Below are 24,758 nucleotides of genomic sequence, written 5' to 3' on the forward strand. Positions count from 1 at the left end.
GGATTTGAATAAAGACAGCTTCACAGTTGCTCTGGAGTCTTCAGATCTGAAAGAATCCTTTTACAGATCTAAAATGGACTGATTTGATATTTATTACCAAGCCGTCACGGTCTTGCAAAAAATCAGTGATTTATATTTGTAACCATATTTCCAATGAGAATATCTTTTTTATTGGGGGAGGGGGAGGGTGTGGGACACATAGATCATTCACAGCTGTCCTTGTCAAACAGTTGCTTTTTATGTGCGATCATTGCTAGATTCAACACTATACTGGCATTTCCATACTTGCTCTTAGTAGGTTTTCTTGTTGTTATTGTTGTTCTGATTAGAAGCATGCACTGCATTCTTTCTAAATTATGTGTCACTTTGTTGTGATTGTTATTTCTGGCAATTTAACAGTCTGTGAACAGGAAAGCTTTGAAATGACTGTCCTCTGTCCTTTGGCATAAACCAATTACCAGGATTTAAACCTATCTGACAAAAAGTGTAGTGACAGATTTGAGAACAAAGTGGTTTTAAATTGTCATTTTTGAATATTTAACCTTCCCTCTTTTCCATAACTAGATGTTTTCAAGTACAGTATGTGATCATGAAAACAGCATCAGCTTTTCTTATTTCTTGTATGAAAAGTGCATCTTCCAGACTTTCCTATATCCTGTAATGATGAGCAAGAGCTTCAATTCACTTAAATTAACTACTTCCACTTAATACAATAGTGATGTGTTCCAAAACTTCAGAACCAAGATTGATTTCTGAAAACAGAATTTCATTCTCGAAGAAACACGTGCAGCCGTTTTCCACGTTTTCTTCAAGGGAAGAGAATAAAAGCAGAAATGCGTTTTCTCAACTTAAAACTCTGAGAGATGTGCAAACCTAGTTTAGAATGTGGTGCTCCCAGGTTTCCCTGCAAAAGTTAGAGTGTTTTCTTAGCTGTAGCCGATTATTATTCATGATGCGTCTACAGAAGAATTCTTCTGGCTTTAGCTCACCAGGCAGGCTGTCAGGTGAAGCAGCTTGGAGGCAATTTGACACAGTAACAAAAGTAACCAGATTCCTTCCCAACCACATACTGCACCAAAGCTGACATCACTTTCCCGAGCCATGAAAGTGTTGAAACACTAAAAGATATGTCTGGCTAATAGGATACGAAGTAAAATAATGAAAAGCACTTTTCTTTGGTTATTCTCAAACAGGTCATAAATATTTACATCCCATTATAAAACACCTTAATAGCTTGGTGAGATTGAATGCAATAGTGCTTAATGCAATATAACTCCAAACGCTTTATAACTCCAGTGGACTTTATAACTACACCTTATAGAGTTTACCGTGCAGGAAAATCTGTGAGCTGACTGGTTAAAGTTCTTTGTTTAAAAAACACGCAAAAGAAACACTATGTTCACTATGTGGACAGTATTTATTAAAATAACATCTACATTTTATATACAGTTTCATCCAGGGGCTATGTGAGTCTTGGAGGCATCAGACAAGGCACTAGTTTTTGTTTTTTTTTTTTCCTGAGGGTTCCTGCACCACGTATTACACACCTTATGAAAAGGAAAATGCATGTGCTTAAAGCAAAGCACCTTCTGTCTCATGAAACTTACATTTAAATAATGCCTTACGGTTCACCAAACATTCTCTTGTTATTGTCTTACTCAATCATCACAGCAATCCTCTGAGGTGAGTAAAATGAGTAGGGGGGAAAGGGTGTGGGAGGGAGGGAATGGATATTTTTGAGCACCTACTATGTACTAAACAGCATAGGAATGTAAAACTACTCATTGGTTGCATTCTGAAAACCATGTGGGCTGCACGATTTCATTGCGTGATTTTATTTGTGAGGCTCAGAAATATTAATTATCTCAGCCAGTGTCATATAAGGAATAATTGGCAGAGCTGGGATTCACTCTTGAGTCTTATTCCAAAAAGAAAAGTGTTCTTTCCTCCATTCGATTAACTGTGAATATTGACTCGAGTAATTCTGAGACCGAGGTTTCCCCAATATTTTGTTGTTAAAATGTCCCGTCTTTTATGAAGTGTGAAGCTTCTTGAGTATCCTTCAGTGGCTGCTCTTAGAAGTATCCTTTCTTGACAAAATGAAACATTGAAAAGCCCGTATTAGTCTCTCATATTTCTTTTTAACTCTATAAGTCAACGAAATGCACAACTTTGAGAATGAGTATATTCTGGTTTTCTTCATGCAATGATCTGGAGCAGGTCTGTCAGGTATGATCACAGGCTAGAGTCCTCTATAAATAGGATGGGGCAGAGGGAGTCAAATTCTCTGTCTTCATGAGTAACATATGAATGATTCACAGGTGGATAAGCAAAGGGAAACTCTCTTTATCTTTTGACCCATTTACTACTGGCCCAGTTACCTACTATCTGCATGTGAGAGAGGGATAAGAATACTGCATCAATGAATTGTTAAAATTCCCTCCTTCACTTTTTGTTTCTTACTCTGATGGAGCTCAGATTATGTCCCTTAGACCCCAAGAGTTTTGTTGAGGTACATTTGGAGCAATTAAGAGGTAATTGTAGCAGGGGCATCTGTAGTGGCTCAGTCAGTTAAATGTCCAACTTCAGCTCAGGTCATGATCTCACAGTTCATGAGTTTGAGCCCCGCATTGAGCTCTGTGATGACAGCTCAGGGTCTGGAGCCTGCTTCCGATTCTGTGTCTCCCTCTCTCTCTGCCCCTCCCCTGCTCACACTTGGTCTCTCTCTCTCTCTCTCTCTCTCAAAAATAAATAAACATAAAAAAAATTAAAAGAGGTAACAGTAACAGATAAAATTAGAGTGCTCTTCAGTGGTTTCAGCAATATTTTTAGCTACTTTACATATGGAGGTTTCGTTTTATGATTTCTTTTAAGAAAGACTTTTGTACTATATATATAAGTGCATATATATATATATACATATATATATATATATAAACATATATATGAATACATATAGAAGATATTGAAAACAACCAACCTTAGCCTTATGCTTATCAGTCTGAGGTCCTCACACACCGAAAGATCTGCAAACCTGTAATAAAGTTTGGGAAGTTTTTTTTAATAATACAAAAACACTAACAGTCAATTTTAGCATAATGAGTTAACTTAAAAAAAAAAAGATACTTGTGAGTAAATGCTTGGTTAACTACTCTGCTTTAGAGAAAGAAAACATAGGATTTACATCTCAGGGAGCTCAGAACATCAATTACATAGGTCTTTGATGGCCAAAAAGAATAAAGGAATTAATTAACACTTTAAATAGAGAAGGTAGTTTGAAAGACCAAATGATATAAAACATGAACTCTATAATGAAAGACCATTATCAAGTCAGCAAATTTTCTCCATCAGGCTCTCTTCCTTCTCTGTCTGGTTTCCTTCTACTTTCTCTCTTGATCCTCACTAAATTCCAAAAGTCACTAAGAGCTTGCAGTGCATTAAATGTGAAAACTGGCATCCAAAGTCTTCTCAGTGGGAACATCCCAGAGATCACTTTTGGCAGAGCCAGGAATCCTGAATCTTGTCCTGAACACATGTCCAAGGACTGGTAGAAATCCCTCCTTCTGGAGAAGTAATCAAGCATCTAACAGTACTATTTAGCTGTAAAATGGGATTAAAGGTTAACATGAATGGATTCATATTCACAGTGCCAACAGTAAGAATAAATACTTGACAGAAATTTAATATGAGTATCACAAGCCATAGGTGAAGAACACCGTTGGCATAATTACATTAGGATTTCACAGCATTCACCGTCAGATTTTCTCCTCCTCTGACCACGAAAGAAAAAGCCTTTTCCACCATAAGTCAGGTAAGTTCCATTGAAGGGCTTGCATTCTATATTTGACTTCTTGATGTGATAGTCATGATGTGAGAGGCTTAAAAGCATTTTTAAAGTGTTTCCCTCTTAGAGAAGAAGGAAACTCACAGTTTTTGATTTCTTGCTATGTGTCAACCTGATTTAATTTCATGAACCCCCAATGTGCAGGGGAGATTATTAAGGTTTTAATTTAAGGGATTTTTTTCTGTTTTTGTTATTTTCATGGTTGTGTTGGCATGGTTGGCCAGTCGTGCTGTTCTGAGGCAGCCCTTGACCTCCAAAGGAGAACTTTGGATTGCTGAAAGAATAACAGTACCTGCCATGGCCAATTTGTCTGTGAGGACCCTCACCTATTCAACTGGAACGGGACTTCTTCATATACCATCTCGTCAATCATGTGGCAACATAGTGTCCAAATCCCTCTTTCCTGACAGGTGGGTCAGGGCCAATCACTGAGGGGTAAATGGGTATAGATCAGGAACTGGGTGAAAGAAATTAAGAACACATCCAGAACAAAGAGGTGAGTAGACCACAAAGCTAGAAAAAGAAATACAAATGAGTCATCCAATCAAGTGGTACTTCCCAGTAGAAATCAGAAATGAAGACAGTGGGCTAGGATGATGACAACAGTGAAGCTGGCCCTTTTGACATCAGGGACACAGGGAAATGCAGAACAAAAGGAATACAATTAAAGCTTAAATAGACCCTCCACCCAGTCTCCAGTGCTCACATCCCTACCTTGGTCCTTATACCATTCTTTACTCTTTCCCTTTTGAGGGTATGATTTTGAAAACTAAGATTGATTTGCCTGGATGTGGCTCTGGGTCACAAGCAGAAAATGCCAAACCATTGCACAACTTTTCTCTAAGGATCAGAGATAAGGGTCTCTGTTGCATTAACTTCTTGTTAATGTTTTTCAGCAAAAAGTTCAATGGTTTTTTTTTTTTTTTTTTTTTTTTTTTTTTTTTTTAAGGTCATGAAATACTGAGAAACTCTTGCCCACTTTCTGTTGTTACTGTATGGTCTGATTTTGTCATTCACATTTTACACTTCAAAATGTGGTCAGCACTGAATGAGACACATCAGGGAACTATGGGATGAGGGAGTTAGAAGGTCCTCGGCAAAACTTGTATAATGCAACCACCAGCCTCTTCCTTTCTTCCTTACCAGGTGTGCCTCTAGTAACCTCTGGAAAGGAATTCCAGAGGATTAACTGGCCTTACTAGTTCTCCAGCTTGGATAGCTGTATGTATTCCCAGTTTTTTTCATCTTGTACATTTCACAGCTTCACATAGCTATCAGTTGAATGTCCATGGCTTTTGTCTCTGTTCTGCTGGCTTCATTGAAAACCAGTTCTACCAAGACTAAAGTTGATCTCTGGTCCAGGAAAAAATGATTCTGGGCTTCCCTTTAGATATGGTTGGTTTTCTTCTAAACTAGGTAAAAACACACCTTGCCATCACCTGGTTTTCTTTCTTTACAAAGATCACCTGTCTAATCTACCTGATGGACTCCTCTTCCTCCATTTATTTGACTGTGACCCAAGTTTATATGAAATAGTAACCTTAGCCCCACCATATTTAAGACACAGTCATCCTCTCTCTGCTCTGGATTTTATTAAAGAACTTTCTATACCAAACATTTAGATGTACTGAAAAGTCTCTCCCTCTTGTTTTGCCTACAACAGGCATCCGTCTCTACAGCTAGCTTCTTTGTACTTCTTACTAAGAAGAATGTGGGAGCAACCATCAAAACACAGGTCCATAGATAGGACAGCTAGTTAAACCTCCATTATTACAAATGTCAGACATGAGTGTCAGAGAAATTGAGTGACTTGGCCAAGTGAACAACTACCAAGGAGAGAGATTTGGGTCTAGAGCCCAGATTTCCTAACAAGAAATGCAGTCCTCTATCTATTATAGTCTTCTATCCACTACAGGACACATCTTTACATTCACTTCACAGAATATTTTTGTAGAATGAAGTACTTTCACAAAGACCAGTTCAACAGAGTAGAAAGATTGGAAGCCACAAAATAGAATTTGGGAAGATATTTAATCCTTTGCAAAGACCAGATACCTCTGCTCCATCCACTGCAATAGCAATAACATAATCTTATGAACTCACTGAGAAACAAAGAGTCTTCTGTCTGCTTTTTAGCAAGAAGGAATCACATTGGGCCTGAAAGTGCTGGACTCTTTCTCCAGCCCCAGGTCAGATTTCCCTGGGGATCAGCTTAAGTCCAACACTAGTTCTTGGGGCAAAATTTTATAGTGCTACCTCTTGTTTAAAGGTGTTGCTCTCAGCTCAAGAACTGAGATAAAAATATTTCTCCTAGTATAAGTTGCTTAGAATATACCTTCCCTACCCCAGGGGCACCAACATGATGGAAACCTGCAACCAAGAATAAGCTATGCAATGAGTATCTAAGGCATCTGGTTTTCCCAGCCCCAGGCATAGATTAAAATTTTATAGGTCACTAGTAGCAAGATGATGACTATAAATGTCTAACCTCAAGCTATAGGAACGTGAATCTTTCAGCATTTAATCTACTTCATTATTCTCCTTGGGATGATAAGACAACTTAGCTTGGAGGAATTTTTATTATTTCTCAGGAAATGTAGGCAACCCATGATCAATATCATGAGAACAAAAGCCACTGAGAAACAATAATTAACAAAAGAAGAGGAGAAGGCTTTGGGCTAGCACCAAGAATTTAACAAAAAAGCTAAGTCTTACTTATCCTAAAAAATAAGTAGACAGTTCTCCAGGTTTTGTATACTACTGAGCCACTTCTCCTTTCCCAATAGCTCCCCAATTTTCAGTGTGACACTCCTGCGAAAATCCTTATATAGTCGCCATGACTAATTCTAGAACTATTCTCAAATAATGCCAATTGGCTATTAAACCATGATTGTGGCCTACTACTTAACTGATTGACAGCCAAAGAAAGGTCATTGGTCACAAAAATACCCACTAAAATCCTGGAAAAATCACTTGATATGAACTGCCTCTTTTGGTGGCTTACGTTTACAGTTCTTCCTTTTTTAAAAAAATTCAAAGCCATGAATACAGATAGATTTCAGTTGTCCTTGTGTTTCTTGCCTGAAAGAACCCTTTAAGTGCTCTTGAAATGGTTAGATGAGTAGCAGAAACAATTGCGTCCTTTCAACCCTGATCACAACAGTTCTAAGATTTTGATGAGTAAAAAGAATTGGAAAGATTTTAAGTTAATAGTGGCCCTCCAATTTCTAAAGTTCTTCCAGAGTACAAACTATGTTGCTTGTACTCTTCTGGCATGGTTTTGCTCATTTGCAGGAAAACCATATTTTGCACCACATCCTCACATATTGATATGTTGAGGAAATAAACAGCAAACATCATTTCCCATCCATCTGCTAAGCTTGTTAGAAAGATGAACACCCAGCGTTCAGATGTTTTGCACTCAGGTTTGAAATTCCACACTAGGCATAATTTTCTTTTACTTTTCAAGACACATTTTAGTCCAAGAAGAGGGAATTTACTCCTTTGTTGAAAATAAATGACATCAGTAAAATAGAAAGGCCAGCCATATTGAACATTGTCAAGACATGTCTACAACTTGGTTTCTTTTGAGACTCTAGAAACATAAGCAATAATTCTGAGGAAAGAAAATTTTTATTTTCAATTTTCTTATAAGTAAGTCTAACCAGTACTGTTTATGTGGTGATAACATAAATCAAATACCAGAGGAAATACTGAAAATGGCACTTAATCTATTATTTCTAATAAACTGTTCTCAGAAGATCTTTATAGTCATGCATTCATACCCAGAGTTACACAAGTTCTTCTTGGGTTGCAAATATTTTAAAAGTGTGAAGCAAAGCAATAAACTCGAAGGAATAGGCAAAACCTCACAGTCACAGTGCCCACCAGAAACGGAGCCAAACGCTCTCATATAAAGAGCAGGAGAATAGGAAGTACATGCATCCCTAGGTTTGTCCCTTCCAATATTTTGCTTCCATTTCTATTTGGAATTCCAGCTCTTCAGGGAAAGTTTGCCCTTCTCTTCTGCGTCTGATTTACTCCTCACACCATAAAAGATGGAACTGGTGACCTTGAAATTATGTCAGTGAGAGAGAAAACAGCAACAAAGCAGATGCACAGCTGAGAATTTCTAAGTTATATCTAACACAAACCCTTGGGGTCCTGTGCAACATAATATTTTTATATCAGTGTTGGTTTTCTTTGTGTGATTATAAAATGAATATGTTATAGATCTTTTAATTTTTCATAATGACATGAAGAACTTCAGTTAAACGAGTACAATCTCATCTGTAATTTTATAAAATTAAATATATCAAACTTCCTCATGGGGCAACAGTTCCTGGAAATTGATCTTGTAGAAGCCATAGTGAGGGCCTAATGAAGAAGCAAAGAACAAAAAAATAATGAGTTTTGAACAAAAGGATTCGAAAAGGTGTCTATAGGCCAGTGCTTCTCAAGCTGTAATGTACACTCCAATCACATGGGAATCTTGTTACAATACAGATTCTGATTCAGTAGATCTAGGATGGAGGCACAATCTTGCACTCAGCTCCTGCGTGATACTGATGTTACAACTCTATGAACCACGTCTTGAGTGACAAGTGTCTAGTAGCCCATCGCCCAGGAACCAGGAAATTCAGAATAGGAAACTAGACCTATTAGACCTCATAAATATTGCAAGGAAAGAAATGAAGTGTAAGAAAGATAAACAGATAAGTTTCATGCAAAAAGAGTAAACTATTGTAAATCAACAGACATTCATTATGGACTTCTTTTGTGCAAGACAATGTTTTATGAGCAACAAAGGACTAACATAAAAGTAAAGAAATAATCCCTACTCTCAAACTACTTAAGTCCAGTATTCTAGCTTGTCAATTCTCATCTTTCTTCAAATACAGGACACCTCTTTAGGGAGAATCCCTTTTATCTCAGGTACCAGATTCGATGCCCTCCTGCCTATTCTGAGATCTTGTTTTTCCAATTGTCCCTCCCTTTCCTGTATTGTTCAAATGTCCTCCCAGCCTCCTTGTCTTCTGCCTATATATTCTCCTTAGAGTAATCTTACCTACCCTCTACTGCCATGGCTTCTAAGCCAGTGGCTCCTAGTTCTCCATCCAAGGCAGAGATTGCTTTCCCAAGATAAAGTCCTTTTTTCAACTTGCCTATTGTATATCTCCTCCTGGCATGTACAATTTAACTGAATTTATTATCATATCCACAGAAGGTTCTTCTATTTTTTTTCTATTTCCCAGAATCTAGCCTTTCTTCTGTATCTCACAGCTACAGTTTAGTCTCATAACTGGCCTCTTTGCCACCTGTCTCTCTCCTCCACTGTGTCCATAATCCATATATGTGCCAGAATTCTCTTCCCATGAAATAAATCTGAATATGTCAGTACTTTTCTTATACATTTCAGCACTCTGAAAGCTAAATGTACAAACTGCTTAGCTCCGCATAGCAGATAAGGACCCTGACAAGCTTGGCCCCAGCTATCACTTTAATCTTCTTTCCCACCCTCCAAACCACATGCACACAGCATATGCTTAGACTCCACTATTCGGTTCACCAGTCACCAACAACATCACACCCTCTTAGAACTTTGCCTCAGCACATCTTGCTCCCTCTGCCTGAAATATCCTTCCTCTTTCTCTGCCTGGAAAATTTCAATCCATTCTTTAAGATCCAGCCAGTCTCCGTGAAGCCTTTTCTGCTGAGTTACGTATGTCTTCTTCTAAGAGCCTACAGAAGTCACTCCATACTTCATTTAAGGCACATACCAGATCAGAGAGTGCTGTCAGCCTGTTTTCTCCATTAACACAAGAAGTGGTTGAGATCAGACAATGCCTTACTCTTCTTGTTACCAGTGCCAGGCACAGTGCCTGGATTAAAGCAAGTATTCAGTAAATATTTACTGAATGACTAAAGATGTAAAACACAAACTAATAATGCAAAACTACAGATGACAAATGACTGGTACATATTAAAAGGGTTATAAGCCTCCAAAGGAAGGAGTGTTTACTGCGTACAATTAATTGCTAAAATGTGTGAAGTATGTATGACCTTCAGAGTAGACATTCAAGGCCAGCCTTGTGCAGGAAAAGGAAATGGGAGTTGGGCCTTGAAGGATGTAATTAGTAGACAAGTGTAGGTATCATTACCTGTAAGGTAGTCAGAGGTTAGGGAGGAGAGGCAATTATATGCTATATGTAATAAGGTGACCATCCAGATTAGGTTGGACAGTATTTTTTTAAAGAGAAAGAAGAGGTAAAATTGAGTAAGGGACAGAAGGAAGGAGGGGATAGGTATCAAACTTCAGAAGAAATTGGCTTTGCTGTGGTAGGAAATAGGACAGCAGATGGCATGCCACACCCTCCTGCGGCACCAAATCACATTTATTATCAGGAGTTGTTGCTAGTTTCTTAATACCATTCCTCAAGCGATACGTGTTCACTTTTTCTGGTTCTGCCTTTATATCTGCAATCATAAATTTTCCCTGTAAGCAACCTCATAATAATTGAAACTCATTTAAAGTTTTCTTCACTTTCTTTTCTCAAAACGTATCACCCACACACATAATATCCCTTCCTTGGGGCTTCTCTCCTCCATTCCTTCTATGTTTTGATCCTGTTCCTAAAACACGGAAGCCTTATGAAAATTTGAGCAAAGCTGAGGAATCCTGGCTCACGTGCTGCATTTCCAGCCACTTAGTTGACTGTACTCGTAGCAAAGGCTACTACTATGAACAGAGCCCCCGCAATACCCCACTTCCACCTCAGGGTCTGGAAAGCCATCTTGGTCCCAGAAGACTTCACACCAGTCACCCAGCTGGATTAGAGCTCTGAAGGCAGCTTCCAAACTGCTAATGATACCAGAGAAGAGGAAGAGAGTCAGCTATTATCAATGGTTTCTGCATTCCTGATCATTCATTTTTGGGGTTAGATGTCACAGGAAGCAAGCCCTGTAGAAACAGGGCAGATGAAAAGTCAACTTTGGTGCATAAATCATTATTACACTTGTGCAAAAGGGTGTCCAGATGCAATTAAAAGTGTACCCTCAGATTATCCTCTCTTTAAAAAAAACAAAAACCAAAAAACCGTGGTTTTGTATAGCCTGTAAAACTGCCATTTTAAAACAAGGCAGATTTTCTTTCTAAGTAAAAGGACTGAATTCACCTTTGGGATACACTCTTCCTTTAATTTGGGGTAATTGTTTCAAGAGGCCCCTGCACTGACAAGAATATAAAGGAAGTCCCCACCCATTATTGTCCTTGGGGAATACTGTGAAGTAAACTGAGTGCAGGTGTTTTCAGCTGAGAAATTAAGTGTTCTGTTTGGTAATATAAACCATGGGGTACAGGTTTATTGCCAGATTCTTCATACTGGTTTCTTTCAGGGAATGTTTCTTTTATTGTACTATTTGATGTAGACAACCTGCAACTCATCCTTGTGGACATGTGAGTATGTGCATGTCTGTGGTGAGTGCATGTCTGTGTGAGTGTGTGTGTGTGTTTTCTTGACCACTTGAAGGAGACAAGTTGGAGAGAGTGAGAAAAAGGTCACACCAGCCTGATCTTGACCTCATGATGGATGAGAGATGATGAAAGGAACTGGACTGGGAAATCTCAAAGAAACATGGACTGGACGTTTGAGGTTCTTTATGTAGAATTGTTTGAAACCTTCAGAAAGAACTAATGTAACAAATAGATTTTTAAATAATTTATAGTTGGTTTTCTGTTGGAGTGCAATGACCTGGCCACACACACTTGACGGGCAGGGCTTGAGTTTCTTCCTAAGACAGCAGTTATTCTCTTTGTCAATCATCCTGGGAAAATACTGAGACCAGAAATAAGGCCTGAGGAGGTGAACCTTAGTCTGGAAAGAAGGAGGAACACTTTGGTCTCTTTGGGATGGCTGCAGATGTGAACTCCAAGGCCTAGAAAGCATTCCAGGAGGTGTGAAGAGTGAGAGGCTGGGCAGGTGGGCAGTAAAGCAGTGGGAAAGGATTTTGAGGGTATTTGTGGTCTGTGGACTTTGAGGCCAACCCCGTGTAGTCACAGGTGTATGTTAGCATCTAGAATGTATTTCCCCCCAGCGTTGCTCCATGGCTTCACCAAAGCCTTGGGAAATTTCCCAACTTATTCTCAGCTATGCTTCTGGGAATTTGAAGAATGATCCTAGAACATGCTGAGCAAAGGGGTAAAGGGAGGGACAGAGCTCCTCTCCCCTGACCAGGGCCATGGTGCAAGCCAGCAATGTCACCAGGAAAGGCCAGTTACCTTGTACTAGAAGAGTACCTGCCTGTACACTATAGATTGACAGGGAAGTTAGAAAGGAAGAAAGTACTGGAAGATTGCTCATAAAAACCTAGAGAGGAACTGAGGAGCCTAAGTTCCTGCATGGGGGTGGCAGGGAGCTCAAAGGCATTATAATTTGCATATGAATAAACATGTGCTTTAGTTCTAGATACACAGGCCAGTGAGTGCTAGGCATAAAAGCAAATCAAAGAATTTTTGTTACTTTTGTCTGATTATAAAACTTATGCATACTCATTGCAGAGAAATTAGAAAACCAAGTTTTCAAAAAGAAAATTAAAACAACCCACAGCTCTACCAAGAGATAACCATACTTACTGCTGCACAGTTTTATAATCTGCTTTCTTGATCAGTCATTTACCTCTGGGTTCAAAGAAATCCAAAACTATTTTCCACAAAAATTCTTTACCCCACCCATAGATATTCCTTTGATTCACCTCTAAGCCAAAGTGAGAGAGTCTTTTATTTCAGCCTCCATTCTAGTATGGTAATTTTCAAACAAGGATATCAACCAACCCTCCACCCCCACCCCAGCTCTACCTTACACCTAAACCAGTAACATAGAAAGACTGCATTCCAGGTGTTTGTGAGAGTGTGACCTTGAAGTCACTAGCCCTCACCCCCATATTTTTCAAAAACTCCACATAGAGAAAAATTCTTGACCAAGGATTCTCTGAGGCAACTGTAAGCCAATAATTCCTCTTCATAGCCCCAAATCCACTCTAATGTGCCCACAGAACCACATGTCTAAACTATATGCTATTTTCTCATTTGACTTAGTGACATTGATGTTTCCTTGGGTTATTACGTAATTTTTTAAGACATCATCTGTAATAGCTTCATGTTAGACATTTGAGAATATCTCACAATTTATTTGGTATTCAGCTTAACTCCGTTTTTTATCATTACATCTAAAACGGCAAAGAGCATCTTTGTACACAAATCTTTTATGAAGATGATTAGAGAGTGGAACAGAGAAAAAGCAAGAGATGGGCTGGTGTAGTAAAGGGCCCCTGTCAACCAAGGGCCATGGGATAGGGAAAGTCCTCAACAAGAGCCCGAGAGCTACACAAGGGAGAAGAAATAGGAGCAAGAGGAACAAATTCCTCCCCCTTCTCAGTTTCATCTAAGGGCAGCATTGCCTTCAGCTTGTGAGGTACTGAGATACCCACCAGCAGTGTCACCTAATTCTATAAATTCCCTATTATTCAGTATCACCAGGAAATGGTCTATCTATTTTTATTAAGAATATATTCAGGTTAATAGAGTATTGTCACCAATGACTAACATTATAAGGGTTGGAATAAAGTAATGTTTACTAACACTAAAGCTAAGGTGAATAAAAATGACATTTTTGTCAATAATTCTAACAATTTGTCAGAATCTACCCATTCATTCATTCATTTCCCAAATATTTATTGAAGATCTATAATTATTTAGGGCACTATATTAGGTGTTATTACATCAATGATCTACTGTCTATTTATCCATATCAGTACATATTTTAATCTGTCTGCCTTTACATAAGATTTGAGGTGGCCATGTCATGTCAGAGGGTAAAAGTCATAATTTACAGAGAATCAAGCTATTAAAATTATTTAAAAATAAAAAAGACTGCTTTATAAAGCTGCCAAATATGTAATCTGAGTGGATCTAATGTTATATTATTTTAAAAATGTGTCTTTCCTCAAAGCTCTTAAATAGTGTGAAAATAGAACCAACATCCAAGTAAAAATCTGTGGCAGATCTAATATTTTTAATGATACAGATAGTAAGTATGTAAGAAATACTGCATGTCTTTATTTTCTAGAAAACAATTTAGTTTCAAGTTTCCTTCCTGCCTGGGTGATGGGAAACACAACTTCAGTCATTCTAAGGGAGCCCAGTGTTGGGCTATGTTTCAAGGTCTTTCAGAGTTCCAAGGCATTCTAAAGTCCCATGGGGAGCACAGGCCATCAGTGCCGAGTTGTTGGGACACCCTCTGTCCCAGCTTGCACAGTCTCTCTAGATCCACTGCTCCATGCTTCTGAGTGCACTTGGGCCTGGAAACATGAGCAAGGCCAGCACTCCAGGCCCAAAATCTGTCCCTCGGGTAGCCTCTAAGACTGTGTTTTCACCTCAAGATACAGACCGGCAGCAAGATATGTGGCCCTTTGTCTGTCCCAGACCCCAGAAATCTGCTCTCCTTCTGGAACCCCAGAGGGGATCCCTTTGGACTCTCAGATCTCTATGTGTTTCCCCAGAAGCAGTCAGTCCTCTTCAATGGATTTCACTGGACACTTGCATGGTTTCAAAGCTATGTGTGTATCATCTCATTGAATTTCATTCATTCTTCATCACAACTCAGCAAATTAGGCTTTATCCCTAACCTATAGGGAAGGAAACAGAGAGTTCAGGTAATTTGGCAGAAATCACACAGCCAGTGAGCCAGCACTGCAATAGTCATCCCTTATCACTCTCAATCTTATATTTCTGTACCTTCTAGTAACTCTTCTCATTCTTTTAAAAAGACAGAAAACTTGAGACATCAAGATTTTATGTGGTTTATTCTGGGGTATACCATCCCACGTTCCTCTAGTTTCTTGTTTGTTTGTTTTTGTTTTTAATCATAGAATTTAGTCTCATAAGCACATAAACTAAGTGAGACATCATTACAGTAGTAGTAAGAATTTAAATTCAGCCAGACTTATCCAGAGACTAGGATACTTATCAAAAGGACAAAAATGCATGACTTTTTAAAAAGAAATTAGTACCATTTAGCAAATATCTACCTAGCAGTTTCCACGGGCAAAATTCTGTGTTCGGTGCTCTGAGAGATAACGAAAGAGATACTACCCCTGTCTTCCCCGGGCTTGCCGGCAATGGAAGGCACATAGGTACACAAATAGATCAAAGAAGTGAATGAAACTAGGCAGGAGGGATGCCGAGAGAGGCACAGTGTGGGCTGAGCGTGGACACAGCCAGACTCAAGTTTCCAAACCAGAGTGTAGGAGCGTTGTGGGTATCAAGGCAAACAGTGTGGGTGACCCCGCCTTTGTCCGCCTCCCAGGGGAGGAGAATGCTAGAAGCTCAGCTGTTGCAGAATGTAAACCATACGATTGCCCAGAGTTACTGACTCGCCTAAAGCCATAAAAAAAATTTTTTTTATGAGTTATTTTTCACTTCTTTTTCTGCCAGGATCAAGTATCAGCATTGTTATATTCAGAAACATACCACTTTTAACACACTCAAGAAGAGCTGGCCCAACCTGGGTAGGCATAAAACAGTTGTCAGAGGCAGGAAGTCTCCCAGACTCCAGCCCCGAGCTACAGCAGAGTAAATTTGAGACATTCAACAGATTTCTAATGCACTGAGATGCCTGAACTAGCCTTCATATTTACTAGTAAAGAGACAAAGAATGTTGTTTTGACAGAGCCAAAAAGAGATTTCGGGCAGATTTGGAATACTCAGATGAGTTTTTCTAAACTCATCTAAAAATCTAAAAATTTTTAAAGTCACTGCTCAGAATCCTAAAAGTGTTGCGAAGATTTCTTCTCCATCACTGCTTTCTCTGAGCTCCTTTAGGGTGTCCCCAACAATACCAGGGGCTTCGAACTATCAGAACAAATCATTATACTCCATCTGTACCCCCCTCCGCCCCCCACCATTTGTTGAATTCTTTACCAAAGAGAAAAATGTCAAGAGACTCCAGTTGCTTGGGTTTTAGGTTTTGACTGACTCCTACCCCATCAGGGGCCAGGATCTCCATTTTCTTTGTCTTTGACTTTTCAGGAGACCCAGAGAATGAAATCCAATACTTTTGTCTGCATTTGCTGCTAAAAGCCTTTTTTCCCTGGCCATGCCACAGCTCCCTTGAGGCTCATTAAGCACATTTACATTTGGCTCTTAAAATCCTAAATACCCCATTTCACGCCTAGCAATGGTGTATTGATGAAAGAAGCACTCAGTGATGGCCGGCAGGATGAGAGTGAGGACACTTTTGACTCTGGATATCTCCCACAAAGGATTTGTACATGCTGTTAAGGACTTAAACAGAATCATGTGAGCAAGAGACAATTGTTGGAAAGACACATGCACACAAACTCCAATGTTATATACTGTCAGATATACCGGTTCGTGTGCAGAGAAAATGGCAAGGGTCTAAAATTTAGTGGAAAGGCACAGAAGTGTTTGAGAAAGAGGAGAAAGTGAAAAGGAAGAACAGGAGAGAGGGGAAGCAGAGAAAACAGGAAGGAGTAGGCATAGGAAGGAGAATGTGCATTGGATTTTAGTGTAAATCTTCCCGTCAGAGTTGTAAGGATAAAAATGAGGAAATAGGGTAGGGCAACTAGTAAAGACCTATGAATCGTGTTTCTGCTAGATGACAGAGTGTGTGCCTGCCACATGGAAGGTTAATGAGGGACCAATGGGTCCAAATCACCATGAGATTCAGATGGAGACAATTGGTTAGGTCTTGTCCATCTTCCTTTCCACCTACACCCTACACTTCACGCCCAGAATAAAGTGATACTTATTTCTGTGACTTCATCCCCTCAGGATGAAGGGGACTCGGCACACAACAGAAAGTGACCTATCGCCCCTTCTTGTGTCCTCAAGAGACATTGAATTCCACATGGTTTCCTCAAGGATGAGCGAAGAACAATGCTCAATAGTGGGGGCTTAAGATGGAAAAGAGATCTTTTATTTTTTATTTTATAACTTTCTGTATTTAAAAAAAGTAAAAGTAATAGATGCATAAGAGTAAAGTTCAGATGCGGTTATCTGTGTATTTACAGGTAATTTACATTTTGGTTTTCTTCATTTTTTTTTATGTATGAAAAACTATCAATAAAGACGTTTTCATGGGTAGAGGGACAGGGCTGTCCCTTGTATCACCTGTGCTTCCTCTGCTATGTCTGTAAGCTGATTACAATTTTATATCAGGTGAACTTCCTGGTATAGAATAGATATGTTCCCAGAGACAAATGCATAAATCAACCTTTTGCCAATTGAACCTTCTTTTCAGTGTGCCAAGAGCATTTGCTATTTACAGAAACATTTTATGAAATCCTCCTATAAAAGTGAATAATCTAGCTTTATGTATATAAAGCTGCAGTTGGTACCACTGTTAAAATGGAGTTCACGTGTGCAGTGCAGAGAATTGATTATGAGGGCAGGTTCCAGAGCCGGATCACATGGGTTGCAACCCCAGGGCTGCTACCTCCTACATACATGTGCCATGCCTGGCAAGTTACTTAACTTCTGTCACTTCTCATCTGTAGAATGGACTCATCTATTCATCTATAGAATATTAGCAACTTTTTCATGAGGTTTATGTGAGGATTAAATAACATAACTACTTAAATCACTTATGAGCTGGCACACAGTAAATGATCAACGTTAGCTGTTATCCTTAGTATTATTTCTATGACTATTACCGTTGTGGTTATACTGTTACTAACGCAGCCCTTGGGAAGGCTGCAAATAAGTCTTCCTTCTTCCTCCAACTAGATGGCAAGCCCATGAGGGCAAGACTAGTCTCAGTCTAGGCTCTATGCCAGCTCCAGCACTAGAATGGAGACCCCAGGACATAGAAAACCACTACTGAAAATCTTAATTAGTTGCGGCCGCCAGGTAACTAACACGTGGTACCCAGTAGTGTGCCTGGGGCCAACCGAAGCAGTCAAATGAATGAATGAATGAACGAATTCACTAACTGTGGGGCACCCCCTAGCGATCCTAAAAAATAATATATAGGTAGTATAATTCATTTAATTAAACCCTAATTTTATTTTTCTTAAAAAGGCCTTTAGGAAATTTAGGGCCGTCAAAGCTTCAGCTAAGTGAGGAAAGGCAAAAAGTGTAATTAGCAAGCCAAAAACAGATGATGTTTTCAGTAAGGTTTATGTCTTGTTAAAAGGAAACAATTTGTACGATCCTCACTAAACACACCTCATCCGTCACTCTCCCCCAGCCCCGCTCTCCCCAGGGCTCAGCTTTCCCTCTGCAGTTCTCCACACTCCACAAGTGTGCAGCTGACACACTTGAAAGGTTTGCCAACTGACAGTGAAGCCTGGACTTTGCAACTGGCCTCCCCCACGACATCTACTGCCAAGGGGGTCTCCTCAGCCAAAACACGTGTTTTATAAGATGTGCCCCCAAATCCAGTGATTCCCACATCAGTAAAGTCTTGGGCTGCCAAGTCCATAGTTTCCACATTAGTTGAAATTATCAAGGTTCAGCCAGGCCCTTGATGTTGCTTTTATTGAGCTGATTATTTTGTGCACATGGAGCCTATGCGTAAATTGTTAAAACCATTAGTTACAACCCTCCTTAAGGTGTATTGTTCATGCAGCTAGTGTTGAAAACAATGCGGCCCCTTAGGGAGGATTGGAGGCAGTTGGGAGCAGACATTGAGAGTTAAGAAGTAGGTGTGGTCAGCCCTCCCCTGGGGGAGGGCACAGCACAAGTCTAATCCACCCCCTTTTCCATTTTACAGAGGAGGAGACTGAAGCACAGTAGAGAGGGATAACTTCTCCAAGAACACATAACCACATGTAACAACTAGGGTTTGACCCCCACCCTGTGCTCCCTCTTACTTTGCTCGGCTTGATGTTAGAGTATTACCAAGAAAAACCCAAGAAGAGCTAAGAGGAGAGCCTAAGAGGAGGACGTGTCCAACGTCACTCATACTCAGTTGGGCTTTGACAAAATTAATATGTATCTGCGTTATTAATGGGAGCAAAGAGTCACTGAGCAGTTACCACATTCAACACTCAATGCTAGGTGAGATGGTATGAGATATGGTCCCTATCTTCAAAGGCCCTAAGAGACAGTCTCTGGTTCAGATACAAATAATACAAGGAGATGACCTCATCTAATATGGGTCACAATCTACTGCTGGCCCCTTTTCAAGGGTTACCTCACTGTATCATCACAGCATTACTATCAGGTGGGTGAAATTATATCCCTATTTTAAAGATAAGAAAGGTAAGAGAATTATATCCCCATTTTATAGTTAAGAAAACTGAGTCTCAGGGAGGTTAAGTAACTTGCCCCTACCCAACTAGTAAGTCAAAAGACAGGATTTTAACTTAAGATGACTGGATTTGGAGCCTGTACTCCTAACCTGGATAGTTTCCTAGACCTGCCATAACAAAGACCACAAACTAGATGGCTTAAAACAATAGAAGTTTATTCTCTCAAGTTCTAAAGCCTACTTCTAAATCAAGGTGGCAGCCCTTCTAAGATTCTCGGAGAGAGAGAGTCTGTTCCATGCCTCTTTTGTAGCTTGTGGTGACAACAGACAACTTTTGGTGTTTATTGGCTCGTAGATACATCACCCCGATCTCTGCCTTCACATAGCATTCTCTCCGTGCATATGTGTTCAAATTTCCCTCTTCTTTAATACACTTACTTTTTATTCTTTTTAATGTTTATTTATTTTTGAGAGAGAGAAAGAAAGAGAGAGAGAGCGTGCATGTGTATGAGCGGGGGAGGAGCAGAGAGAGAGGGAGACACAGAATGTGAAGCAGGGTCCAGGCTCTGAGCTGTCAGCACAGAGCCCGATACAGGGCTGGAACTCACAAACCATGAGATCGTGACCTGAGCTGAAGTTAGATATGTAGCCGACTGAGCCACCTGGCGTCCTGAAAATTCCCTCTTCTTATAAGGATATTAGTAATACTGAGTAAGGCCTACTCTCATGATTTCATCTTAACTTGATTAAATGTGCAAAGACCCTATTTCCAAATAAGATCACATTTACAGGAACTGAAAATTAGAACTATGATGTATCATTTTTAGTGGGACACAATTCAACCCATAACATAACCGCTACATCACGGGCCTCCCATAATCCCAACTTTGGAAAATATCTCCCATCAAACCCTCTCAAAGAGATATTTGTACTCTTTGCATATTCTTTTTTATTCAACAAACATGAGATCACATCCCATCATCTACACCAGCAACTAAGCAATTATATATACACACACACACACACACACACACACACACACACACACACACACATAAAATCAAGGAAGCTCTCTGACCCAGGGCAGTAGTGTCCAAACCCCGATTCTGGTAGTGATTATTTGAAAATAAGTGTCTATAGAGTCTTGAGCTCCCTTTTGCACCAAATTAACTTTTCTGAAGAAGATTTAGCCCTAAGCTGCTATTAGGTCTTTGGAAGCAAGTCTCATATAGAATTCTAGAATATCCCACAAGAAAAGGTTCTGATGGGTCCGCCCACAATATTTTATAGGTGATTAACATGAGGCCTGGAGTCTACAACTGGTCTTAAGTCACGTGGCTAATTATGACAGCAAGGGGAGGAGGAACATGCAGGTTTCCTGGCCTCTAGCCCAAATCTCTTTTCAGAACTCATAGGGCTGCTGGTCTTCTGTCTGTATGTGCCCAGAGGTGTTCTTGGTACTCTGCACCGTTTTAGAGCCCCAAAGAGGTGCGTATATCCACCCAGGGGTACAAACATTTTCCAAGATAAGCGGGCTCCTATGCCCCATGCTTTCTGAAACATCTCACTTGACTGATGAAGTTGAGCAACGTCAGTCTGGGTAGCTCAAACGTGCCAAGTGCCAGTGTTTTGCTCTGGGTCCCAGGAGCTTCTCTCGCTCTAGAATCCTCCACTGTAAATGACACCTCAACAGCACTTCCTTTCTTCATTCCTTTCAGTTTGACAATTCAGATACGAAAACATTTGCCAAAGATAAGAGTGAAGTAAAAGACTCCGAAGAGAAAAATTACACAGGTTCACCTTGGAGAATATGATTCTCTTCACTTAGGCCCAGTTGGCAGTGTCTGATCAGGAGGTTGAGTGGCAGAGAGCCTCAGTAGTATCACCCTCTGAGATTTCCCAGGCCAGGGCAGTGGGAAAGGGAAGCTTTCTCACTCTAACACTGTCCACCAAAAGCAGAGGACGGCCTGTAGCAATTTCAGTGTCCGGCTTTACGAATAATTCTCTTTCCCAAGTGGCCTTTCCACCAACAGCTTGTTTGAATAAATCAATAATGAAAATCTCTAGTGTGTAACACAATGGAACTCTAGTTAATGGTCACTGAAGAGATTAGATGAAAATGTCTAGCTCTACGGTTCTGTTCTGAGAAGCCAAATCACAGTCCCATCTTACCTCATCTTCACAATTCTGTCCTTTGGGGGTCAGAATGGCAGATATATTCATGCTTAGGTAGTAAACTGGGCTCTGAGATATTGGGGAAGATCAAGCAATTGGGGGTGTCACAGGTTTGGATCTGACACCCAATGTCAGCGTGCTCTTCACTCTGCTGCCCAAAGACTGAGCAGTTTATTCCTGCGTAGACAGGAAGTACTAGAATATCCTGACTGAAAGTCCCTCCCAGTCCTTCTCCTTCTGAAGAAACTCCTGCTCAACCCTGATGCTGGATCTCCTGCCCCAGCCCAAATGCTCCCACAGCTCTCAAAGGACTCTTCCAGCACTCATGGATCATCTCTTCCCAGGGAATGATGACAGGGAGCCTGTGGGGAAGCTAGGGGCTGAGTGGGCAGGAGCATTTGGAGGGAGTAAAAGAAGCAGTATGTGTTGTGCCCAGACGGGTACCCAGAGTGAAAAAGCAAACCTGCCTCGGTCCAAGGGGCTGGCACAGGATGAAGAACAGAGTTGCAATCAGAGATCAAGGGCCAGATCAATGCAGAAGCATAAATGGCAGAAAAAAGCAGCTAGTGGAGACAGAAAGGGAAGCAAAACTGAAGGACTACCCGATCCCCATAACCAGGCTGTGCAGGTGAGGCTCAGAGCGCGTGGTGTCAGCTGCAGTTGTGAGTAAGGATGTTCTTGGTGGAGTCAGACAGGACACTGAGGGAGGGTTGGGCAAGAGACTGTCTAAGGTTGAAAGCACAACACATGTGAGAACATTTTTCACATGGCATCCTATTTTTCCCTGCCACTTGACCAACGAGGGGGTAATCTTTATCAGCTCTGTGTTCCTGGAGCCTAAACAAACAATGCCTACCACAGGGTCAGTGCTCCATAGGTGGGTATTGTTATACACTGTCCAACTCCCCAGTTGGAAGGACTCCTTTCTGACAAGATTGGGCTGAAAGGTGCTCACTGGCCTGCACTTGACCCTTTTGCAGGCATAGAGGTAAAGCAGCTGGCTTCTCCCAGGCAGGGAGGCCTTTCCTTCGCTGGGTAGCTGTTAGAAGGACCTCTCATATACTTTGCATCCCTGTAGCCTGCATATGTGAGTCCTAGCTCTGCTCTCTGCAGCCACTGGAAATAATTCTGACCACATGGCAGTGCCTACCGTAAGGATGGAGGCCCGTGGAATGTTCCCAGAGAGGTCTTCTGAAGTTTACATGGCCTTGTAACCTCACTCCTTTAAAGAGATTAATGGGGAACAATGTAAGTTTAGAAACCCATGAGGAAGCTTTATCTCCCACAGTCTTCTCCTCAGTTCCTACCCTCCACAGACCCACCCTGTGGTCCCTGCCATATCCCATCTCAGGGCCTTCCTGCCAAGTAAATTTTTCCAATAGCAACATAAATGTTACTTCCTGTGGGAGGTCTTCCCTGAGCTCCCCTGCTCCTCAACCCCAGAGGGTCCTCCAATTTTGTCTCACTTCACCCTTTCTTCTCCTTTGTAATGGTCTCACAATTGCAATTTAAATAACCAGACAGGGACTCTGTTAGTTAACATCTGTATCCTCCACTAGAAGGCAAGGTTTTGTCTGTTTTACTCATCTTTGCATACCCATCTAACACCTGGCTCATTTTACCAGGTACTTAAACTTTTCTATTGAATTACAATTTCTCAAATTTTTCCAAGGGATCAGCAGCAGATTCATAGCGTTATAGTTTATGACTTCTAATAAATGGTATGCTCCCAAAAGCAATTTATCAAATCTTCAGCTTTTAGCAGAAGGAAAGGTCAATGGACACCTGGATAGTGGAATCTGCCCACGCTACTGCTATGCTTGGACTATGTTTCAACTGTCACGTAAGCACTGCTCATCTGGCCAGGGAACTCACAGTCTGCCCTCACCCCCTAACCCCAAGTCACTTGTAATTGCTCTCCTTTATGCTATTAATGTTCTCCACTGTGCATGTATGCTCCGATTTTGCAGATTTCCAGAAATAACCGAGGCTCTGGGTCATGTCCATCATTTCTATTTCATCAGTTTCCTTTGGACAAGACAAACCTTTGCATGTTGTTCTAAATTCTAGCCCATAAAGTCCCAGTGTTTTCAATGGCATTGGATTTGGTTCTAGTCGATTTTGGTTCTGAAACTCCAGATTGTTAATTCACTATTTTTTTTTAAATTTTCTTTAACATTTATTTATTTTTGAGAGACAGAGAGAGATAGAGCACAAGCAGGGGAGGAGCAGAGAGAGAGGGAGACACAGAATCCGAAGCAGAGTCCAGGCTCCGAGCTGTCAGCACAGAGCCCGACGCGGGGCTCGAACCCACAAACCACGAGATCATGACCTGAGCTGAAGTCGGTCACTTAACCAACTGAGCCACCCAGGCGCCCCACTATTTTTAATCTCTATATAATCTGAGATTATGAATGTAGTTCTCAAACATCTCCCCTGTTATTTCCTTCAGCAAATTATTGAGCACCTCCCTCATCACTGCGTCCTCTGCCGTGCTGTCTTCCTAACATCTAGTTTGTAGGCCTTTTTCCTCTCCCCGCCTCAGAATGCACCTGCAAGTCTTCTTGATAAAACTGGTGAGCCTTCTTGCCCTCTTACTTTATTCTTTACACTTCCTGGTGTTTTGGTGTGTGCTCAGCCTCTTGTCATTTTGCTTTCACAAGCCACATTTGAGAAAACTCAGTCTAATAGTGTCGCTGGGGCTGAACGATACCTTTTCAGATTTTCTTTTCTCTTTCAAAATTATGATCATTACCTTAGAAGGAGAAATGAAACGGCACCCATGTTCAGGAGTTCTTGAGATTCCTGACCCTGAGTTTTACAGGTAATGGAGAAATTTGGGCAAGGAAAAGTGCAAGCGTGGGTTGCTGGTGGAGGCCACCAGCAGAGAAATAATGGGTTTGTTGAGTCTCTACGGCTCTACCCTTACATCCTACAGCCTGTGAAGGAAAAGTGATAATAATGAAAATAATCAACACTTACTTAACAGCTACCACATGCCAAACACAGCTTTAAAGACTTTCATTCATCAACCTGTTTCATGCAAATCACGGGAGACAGTGCAGTTTTCTATTAAACCATCTTAGGCCCTTCTTGCAGTATCTCGTATCCCTTCTGGACCAGTAATGGGAGTCCTAAAACCCGCTACTTGATGTTAATCCTCTCCATTGCTTGCTAAGGCGTAGAGTGCTAGTTCTTATACAGGATTCCAGCTTCACCACCTTGAGAGGAATAAACTCAACCTCTTCCCAGAACTCCAGGGATACAGAGTTTAATATTCTTCATCCTCTTCTCCATTTCATGTTCTTCTAATCAACGTATTGAATATTTTTAATTTCCTCCTACATCCTTCAATATCTTTTTTCTTTCTGGTGTCCTCCCTGGATAAAACTTTCCGCCTGTCCAGAAAGGTTTGTTAAGCCCTTCCAAGAAGCCAAGTTTCAGAGCAGCTTTCTTTCTGGGGTTTG

General features: G+C 40.7%; 1 long non-coding RNA gene across 5 annotated transcripts in view; it reads right to left on the bottom strand.

Annotated features, from left to right (window-relative positions):
• Positions 1–1,398: 1,398 nt before the first annotated feature.
• Positions 1,399–24,758, bottom strand: part of LOC109502683 — a 200,189-nt gene continuing 176,829 nt past the window's right edge. For 2 of the 5 annotated variants that reach the window (XR_002744798.2, XR_006583193.1), the window contains 3 exons: positions 4,171–4,272; positions 2,981–3,034; positions 1,399–2,090 (listed from right to left, as the gene is read on the bottom strand). This is a non-coding gene — a long non-coding RNA (uncharacterized LOC109502683). The remainder of the gene's footprint in view (positions 2,091–2,980; positions 3,035–4,170; positions 4,273–24,758) is intronic. The other 3 variants (XR_006583194.1, XR_006583195.1, XR_002744797.2) reach the window with 3 other exon arrangements.

Source organism: Felis catus, chromosome C1 (genome assembly GCF_018350175.1).
Source record: "Felis catus isolate Fca126 chromosome C1, F.catus_Fca126_mat1.0, whole genome shotgun sequence".
NCBI lineage: Eukaryota > Metazoa > Chordata > Mammalia > Carnivora > Felidae > Felis > Felis catus.